We start from the raw sequence: 9,089 nt of genomic DNA on the forward strand, positions 1-9,089 counted from the left end.
GATAACAGAAGGTATAGTCCCACGGGTGGAACGAACAGTACCCCCTCTCCCCCTCTCCTCTTCTCCCTCTCTCCCCCTCTCCTCTTCTCCCTCTCTACCCCTCTCCCCCCTCTCCTTATATTATATAATATACATTTGAGGAGGGGAAGGATAGAGAGAAAGGGGGAGGGAAAGGGGAGGAGAGAGGGAGGAGAGCGAGAGATGGGAGAGAGAGAGAATATATTATTATCACTGACTTCTCACCAGTGATGTCATCATAACCAGTAACCTTTTCCACTCTTGGCCCAGCCCAGCCTGACCCTGACATATAGCATCAGGCCTGTTGAGTTGACTTGGGTAACAGACCTCTATCTTCTACACCACATCCCCCCTTCTCCTGCTCTAACATGAGACCTCATCAGTACTCATTTTGGGTGCTGGTACTGTTTATATTTAGGTGCTGGAACATTAACCAATATTCTATAAGAGGTGAACTCAAGCAGTAGAAAGTTAGAGGTGATATTATAGGACACACTATGTGAAACATTGCTGCTCTGTCAGCAGTTTCCTGTGGGGGTTTTCAAAACAAATCCGTTGTGATGTGGAAACATCTAGGAGCAACAACGGCTCAGCCACGAAGTGGTAGGCCACACAATCTCACAGAACGGGACCGCCGAGTGCTGAATCTCGTAACATGTAAAAATGGTCTGTCCCAGGTTGCAACACTCACTACCGAGTTCCAAACTGCCTCTGGAAGCCAAACCACATGGTCCACCACAGTCACCCCACACTCTTTCATCAGAGATTACTCTCCTTGTTCTCTGTCTTCCTCCTCTCCTCCTCCTCCTCCTCCTCCTCCTCCTCCTCCTCCTCCTCCTCCACCTCATCCCCTCCTCCTCCCCTCTCCTCCTCCTCCTCCTCCTTCTCTTCCTCCTCCTCTCCTCCTCCTCTCCTCCTCCTCCTCCTCCTCCTCCTCCTCCTCCTCCTCCTCCTCCTCCTCCCCTCTCCTCTCCTCCTCCTCCTCCTCCTCCTCCTCTTCCTCCTCCTCTCCACCTCCTCCTCCTCCTCTTCCTCTTCCTCTCCTCCTCCTCCTCCTCCTCCTCCTAATCCCCTCCTCCTCCTCCTCCTCCTCCTCCTCCTCCTCCTCCTCCTCCTCCTCCTCCTCCACCTCCACCTCCACCTCTACCTGATTATAATGGTGATTCTGATACAACCATAAATTCATACATTGTGCACCTAGGCTGAGAGGATGGAAGTTCAACATTTAGCTAGATGTAGTATGCTAATGTTAACTAGCTAACGTTGCCCTTGAAAGGAAGTTAGGCTAGCGAGCAAGCATTTTAGCCAGGTAGCCTAGAACAACAAAATCTTAAAGCGTGTACTGTGTGACAGTCATATAATTCATCTCATATGGCCTAGTAATACTGTAGAGCTTTTTTTTACATCCACACAATATAGCTGGGTCACCCTGTCCTGTCCCTAGGGGTCCACGGCCCTGCAGCGCCCCAACCCAACACACCCCACTCAGCTTTAGGGTCTTAGTGAAACATTCATTATTGGTTTCAGGTGTGTTAGGCCAAGGCCAGAGGGACAACTCACAGGACGGCAGACCCCCAGGGCAGGACGGAGCAACACAGCAGCTATTGAAAACATGACGTGGGCAATACAGACTTCCATATAAGGCATCCAGACGTTATTAAAGTTGCCCAGTATACACTTATAAGAGGTGAACTCAAGCAGTAGAAAGTTAGAGGTGATATTAAAGCACACACTATGTGTAACTTTGCTGCTCTGTCAGCAGTTTCCTGTGGGGGTTTTCAAAATAAATCAGTTTCCTGTAGGTAGCTGGGTTCAACTACTGATCGAAGATAACTTGCTAAGAAGTTTATCTCACATCATTGAAGTAAGGAACTAATGAGATAGAAGTCATATAGCCTAGCAGTATTGTCCACTCTTCAGTCCACTCTTCATGACAGCAGACTTGTATAGCTCAGTGGAGGCCCAGTTAGAGACAGATATGATACCTGCAGTGATATTGATGATCTTGTTCTGGAGCACAGGTAGGATGCTGTTATACTGATATACACTTGTGACAGTTACTGAGATATGATTTGATATTGTAAGATATATGATCATTTACAGGGCTAGTAAAAGAACATACAACTGGATGCAGACAGTAAAAATCTGTCTCAAAGCAGAACAATGATGTTATCACCTGTAAATGTACTTTACTATAGCATAATTGTCCATCTGGGGACAGGCACTAATGTCAGTTAAGTTGTGATGGTGACAGCAATCTGACTGTTGTATATTCAGTGTGTCAATGATTGATTGTACATGTCTCTATGGAAATGAATGAGAGTATATATTATGTATCTATTTAATATTCGTCTTATGTTTTCTATGGCCTCCCATAGTTAAATAAAGGTTTAATTAAAGGTTCAATAGAGCAAGAGGAAGGGGGGTAGCTAGAGGTCTGTTACCCAAGTCAACTGAGTCAAGCTCAACAAGCCTGATGCAATATGTCAGGAAGAGAGAGAGAGAGAGAGAGAGTGAGGAGGGGAGGGTAGTGGAGAGAGAGAAGAGGGGACAGAGGACGGGAGGGGAGATAGAGAGGGAGATGTCAAAGGGCTGCGAGAGATGAGAGGAGGGGTGGGGGTCGGAGGAGAGCGTAGTGGAGAGAGAGGGGAGGGGAGGGGAGGGGAGGGGAGGGGAGGGGAGGGGAGGGGAGGGGAGGGGAGATAGAGATTTGTGGAGGAGAGAGAAAGATTAAGGAAAGGGAAATATATATTTATAACTGACTTCTCACCAGTGATGTCATCCTAACCAGTAATCTTTTCCACTCTTCCACTATTGGCCCAGCTCAGATTGACCTCTGACCTCTGGAACTGAACGATTGAGGAAAAGCTGATGTATTAAATTAGATAAACTGTAAACTCATCTGCAAAGAGAGGTTCACATGGAAGGGGAATGTGTGAACACATGGGTGTTGTTGCACCATACCAACGATAAGTTTATCTTCCCCATCACATCATGATGTTGATGTTAATGTTATGTTGATGTTAATTTCTCCTCTCTTAACTATATAAAAATGAGTTTATCAGTCCTGACCTGTATAGGCCATCGGTCAATACACCCCATTTAGCCATACCCTAGGTTTAGCTCTATTTCAACACACCCCATTTAGCCATACACTAGGTTTAACTATATTTCTACACACCCCATTTAGCCATACCCTAGGTTTAGTTGTATTTGTACACACCCCATTTAGCCATACCCTAGGTTTAGTTGTATTTCTACACACCCCATTTAGCCATACCCTAGGTTTAGTTGTATTTGTACACACCCCATTTAGCCATACCGTAGGTTTAGTTGTATTTCTACACACCCCATTTAGCCATACCCTAGGTTTAGCTGTATTTCTACACACACCTCATTTAGCCATACCCTAGGTTAAGCTGTATTTCTACACACCCCATTTAGCCATACCCTAGGTTTAGCTGTATTTCTACACACCCCATTTAGCCATACCCTAGGTTTAGCTGTATTTCTACACCCCCAAACAACTTCCTGCGGCTACAGGACAGAGGAGGAGGGGAGGGGAGATGGAGAGTGAGAGAGAAGAGGAGGAGAGAGAGGGAGATGTCAAAAGAGATAGGGCTGACAGACTAACACGCAGTCAACTGAATATATTTTCATTACTGACTTCTAACCAGTGATGTCATCACAACCAGTAACCTTTTCCACTCTTCCACTCTTGGTCCGGCTCGGCTTGACCTCTGACCTATGAATTGAATGACGTCAACAACAGACAAACGCAACGGTATTAAATTATATATAAACTCATCTGCAAACAGAGGTTCACCTTTCCACGGAAGGGGAATGTGTGTACACATGGGTGTTGTTGCATCATACCAACGATAAGCTAATCTTCCCCATCATATCATGAAAGGTCACGTTGATGTTCATTTCTCCTCTCTTTTGCCCTCCCCCTCTCTCACTCTCTCTCTCAGTTCAATTCAAAGGGGCTTTATTGACACGGGAAACATATGTTACCATTGACAAAGCAAGTGAAATAAACAATCACAAACAGTAAACATTAAACACACAAAAGTTTCAAAAGAGAAAGACATTTGAAATGTTAGTAATTTAACTATATAAACAAATAAACAAATAAAAACGAGTGTATCAGTCCTGACCTGTATAGGCCGTCGGTCAATACACTGTTAATGAAATATAAACTAGCTGGCTCCACTAGGGCCCTCTCAGCCAGCTGGCTCCACTAGGGCCCTCTCAGCCAACTGGCTCCACTAGGGCCCTCTCAGCCAGCTGGCTCCACTAGGGCCTTCTCAGCCAGGTGGCTCCACTAGGGCCCTCTCAGCCAGGTGGCTCCACTAGAGCCCTCTCAGCCAGCTGGCTCCACTAGGGCCCTCTCAGCCAGGTGGCTCCACTAGGGCCCTCTCAGCCAGGTGGCTCCACTAGGGCCCTCTCCCCTCCACTAGGAAATTTCAAAATGTGTGCATCAGCAGTCACTCAATTAACCCATGTCAGCAACATTTTCTTTAGATTGGTAAATTAGTCTTGTAGTAAGAATGGTCGAATTACCGACCCGGTTGAGGCCCATTGATTATCAGTTATCATATTAAAAAAGGCAAACATTTACCTCCACCCTTTGGAAAAATGTGTAGAATTGCAGCAAACTTGCTTCAGAACGGCAACATTTACTCTATGCCCCATGGCAAAATGTTCCAAATTGAAGGAAATGAACTTTAAAACGTACATTATTTTCAGAAAAATTACTTTTAAGTGGCACTGACCCAACAATGATGCATTATGCAATTTGTTATTTGATTTGATTTATTTCAGGACCATTCACACTTTAGCTCAACGCTGATTGGCATTTTAATTAATTTTTTATGATCAAGGGAGGCCAAATGTTAGCATTCAATGCTACAGGGCGGCAGCAATGTCATACTCTTTTTAACCAGACAGCATCAGATAGAATGGCCTACACATACAGAGACAGAGGGGCACCGTTTCACTCGCTCAAATGCTTTCTCCGGTGAGGCACATTCAGCCTCTTGCTAATTGAAGGAAAATGATAAAACACAGAGAGATGAAAGATACATTATTTTATATGTTTTGTTCTTGGTCATTTTTTTGGGGAAGCCTGGCTTCCTTTGGCATCCATGAATACACGCCACTGCGGAGGTTAGGAGAACTTACTTAGCAGGTTAGGATCATTTACGTGGGAGGTTAGGATAACTAATGTAGCAGGTTGGGATAATTAACGTGGGAGGTTAGGATAACTAATGTAGCAGGTTAGAATAACTAACGTGGGAGGTTAGGACAACTAATGTAGCAGGTTAGGATAATTAACGTGGGAGGTTAGGATAACTAACCTAGGTGGTTAGGATAATTAGTGTAGCAGGTTAGGATAATTAACGTGGCAGGTTAGGATAATTAACTTAGCAGGTTAGGAGAATTAACATGGCAGGATAGGATCATTAACGTGGCAGGTTAGGAGAACTAATGTAGCTGGTTAGGATAATTAACGTAATGTGCGTGTGGTGAGGTTTTACCATTTCAATCAGGAGAAAAATAGGAGTACTGCTGATCTAGGATCAGTTCCCCATTGTCCATGTAATGTTATTAATTAGGATCTAAAATACTATATAAAAATGAGTACAGGCCTAGCTAGATATGAATGGACCCATAACCTTGATAAAGGCTTGTTTTCCACGTAGGCCTTGTTCAGCAGTGTTAGTTCTGTAGTGCAACCCTGGCCCAGACTGGGTAAACATCACCATCTAGTGGACATTTAACTGTATGACAGGAAGACAAAGGGACCCTATTCACTAGCAGTGTTTCCCAACCAGGGGTACTAGGACCCCTGTGGGTACTTGGACTATCCACAGGGGGTCCTTGAGAAGACTCATGAGACCAGAGGGTACTAGGACCCCTGGTTGTTGCTAAATAAGTGGGAGGCTCAACATAAGTGGGTGTATGGAAACAACAGCTAATTGGGCAGATTGGTTGCCACTCAAGACCATTCTTTGCATGGCTGCTTGCTGCTTCCTTGTAGCATTTTATCTAAACCTAACCCTAACTATTTTCCTAATCTTAACCTCAGTATCCTGATCTGCTAGGTTACTCCTACAACCTGCCACGTTAATTATCCTAACCTGCCACGTTAATTATCCTAACCTGACATGTTAATTCTCCTAACCTGCCACGTTAATTATCCTAACCTGACATGTTAATTATCCTAACCTGCCACGTTAATTATCCTAACCTGACATGTTAATTATCCTAACCTGACACGTTAATTATCCTAACCTGACATGTTAATTATCCTAACCTGACATGTTAATTCTCCTAACCTGCCACGTTAATAATTCTAACCGGCTACGTTAGTTCTCCTAACCTGCCACTCCACCGGGGAAAGGAAAGCTTAAGTACTTTTTGTATTGAGTGTCTGTCTTTCTAACATCGCAGAAGGGGAAGCGAGTATAGGGGGAGGCAGACAAAGGGGGAAAGAGATGGGAGAGAAAGATCATATATTATTATCACTGACTTCTCACCAGTGATGTCATCATAACCAGCAACCTTTTCCACTCTTGGCCCAGCCCAGCCTGACCCTGACATATAGCATCAGGCCTGTTGAGTTGACTTGGGTAACAGACCTCTAGCTTCTACACCACATCCCCCCTTCTCCTGCTCTAACATGAGACCTCATCAGTACTCATTTTGGGTGCTGGTACTGTTTATATTTAGGAGCTGGAACATTAACCAATATTCTAGAAGAGGTGAACTCAAGCAGTAGAAAGTTAGAGGTGATATTATAGGACACACTATGTGAAACATTGCTGCTCTGTCAGCAGTGTCCTGTGGGGGTTTTCAAAACAGATCAGTTTGATGTAGTTAGCTGGGTTCAACCACTGAGCCAAGATAAGTTGCTAAGAAGTTTATCTCACATCAAAGACCTAATGAACTAATGAGATATAAGTCATATAGCCTAGCAGTATTGTCCACTCTTCAGTCCACTCTTCATGACAGTAGACTTGTATAGCTCAGTGGAGCCCCAGTTAGAGACAGATATGATACCTGCAGTGATATTGATGATCCTGTTCTGGAGCACAGGTAGGATGCTGTTATACTGATATACACTTGTGACAGTTACTGAGATATGATTTGATATTGTAAGATATATGATCATTTACAGGGCTAGTAAAAGAACATCCAACTGGAAGCAGACAGTAAAAATCTGTCTTAAAGCAGGACAATGATGTGATCACCTGTAAATGTACTTTACTATAGCATAACTGTCCATCTGGGGACAGGCACTAATGTCAGTTAAGTTGTGATGGTGTCATTCATCTGACTGTTGTATATTCAGTGTGTCAACAATTGATTATATATGTCTCTGTGTAAACGAATGAGAGTATATATTATATATTATATTGGTCTTATGTTAGTGTAGGAGAATGGGTGGTGTAGATGCTAGAGGTCTGTGACCTGAGTCAAGCTCAACAGGCCTGATGCTATATGTCAGGAAGAGAGAGAGAGGACAGAGCGGAGGGGGTGGGGAGGGCAGAGGAGAGAGTGGTGGAGAGAGGATGGAGGGGGCAGAGGAGGGGAGGGAGATAGAGAGGGAGAGAGAAGGGAGGGGAGAGAGAGGGAGATAGAGAGGGAGAGAGAAGGGAGAGGAGAGAGAGGGAGATTTCAAAAGAGATAGGGCTGACAGATTAACATGCAGTCAGCTGAATATCTTTTCATCACTGAATTCTCACCAGTGATGTCATCATAACCAGTAACCTTTTCTACTCTTCCACTCAGCTTGACCCTGACCTCTGAAACAACAGATTAAAAAAAAAGTAATAAATTAGATATAAACTCATCTGGAAAGAGTGTTACACATTTCCATCTATAGTGTATGTACACATGGGTGTTGTTATACCAACAATTAGCCTATCTTCCCCAGCACATCATGAAAGGTCATGTTGATGTTCATTTAACCTCTGCCTCTTTCTCTCTCTCTCTCATCTTCTGACTACCCTCTCTCTCTCTCTCTCTCTCTCTCTCTCTCTCTCTCTCTCTCTCTCTCTCTCTCTCTCTCTCTCTCTCTCTCTCTTCCTCTCTCTCCTCAGATCTCCAGGCTCAAAGCATCAGTCCACCAGGTAGGTAGAGTATAAATCTACAATGATTATAGTAGTTCAATATTAGTCAACTTTATTATCCCACATGGAGAAATTCATGTGTCCATACACACCATTCTAAAACCCAATAACAAGTACTGTTTTATGGCACTACTAATACTTGTCAACCACAAAGCATTACTGCTGTTAGAATAACAGAAGCCCTGTCATAATCTGTCCTCACCACTGTGTTTTCCTCTTTTGCTGTTTACAGCTGAACTCTCAGTCAGACGGGTGAATGGGACCACTTCCTGCTCTGGGACACTGGAAGTCTTCTACAGAGGAGAGTGGTCAGGTCTATGTCCTGGGTTGTGGGGAATGAAAGAGGCTAAGGTTGTGTGTAGAGAGCTGGGCTGTGGGAATGTTGTAGCTGTATCTAGAGGACCTCTGGTTGAAGAGAGAAGAGGAGGAATCCAACTATGGAGTAGATGCAGTGGAGATGAGCCTACTATTAGAGAGTGTGACATCATAGGAAGACGAAGAGTACCTGCTGACTGTTATGGTGAATATTATCTTCATGTGATCTGTTCAGGTGAGAGATTTAATTTGTACATTATACAATATTAGCATATCATGTGTTATGTGTTTTTACATTTCATTTAAAGACAGGGAGAGATGTTAGATGTATTTAAACATTATATTTGTGTTTGTCATATTGGTTTATGGGATATGTGCATGGGCAGATCATTGTAGTTCAGATGTTACTGAAGTGAAGCTGCCTGATGGATGTCCAGCTGTTTATTTTCTATAAAGTGAAGTGAACTTATTCCTGTCTCCTGCCTGCATTATTCCCAACCCTGTCCTGAGTGACTAAGAACCCATTTCTACCTCTTACATTATCAAACATAGCAAACTACAATCTTTTATCCAAAATATTTGTGTTTAGTCCTTGACAGTGTCATCAACAAAACT

The 9,089-nt window shown here is 43.7% G+C and overlaps 1 long non-coding RNA gene across 1 annotated transcript; it reads left to right on the plus strand.

Annotated features, from left to right (window-relative positions):
- The first annotated feature begins 7,023 nt into the window (after positions 1-7,023).
- Positions 7,024-8,402, plus strand: LOC311125977. Its single transcript, XR_014612929.1, has 3 exons — positions 7,024-7,122; positions 8,130-8,159; positions 8,392-8,402. It is a non-coding gene; the product is annotated as an uncharacterized lncRNA (long non-coding RNA).
- Positions 8,403-9,089: the final 687 nt, after the last annotated feature.

The sequence above is a fragment of the Coregonus lavaretus genome (assembly GCF_964263955.1).
Source record: "Coregonus lavaretus genome assembly, contig: HAP1_SCAFFOLD_866, whole genome shotgun sequence".
NCBI lineage: Eukaryota > Metazoa > Chordata > Actinopteri > Salmoniformes > Salmonidae > Coregonus > Coregonus lavaretus.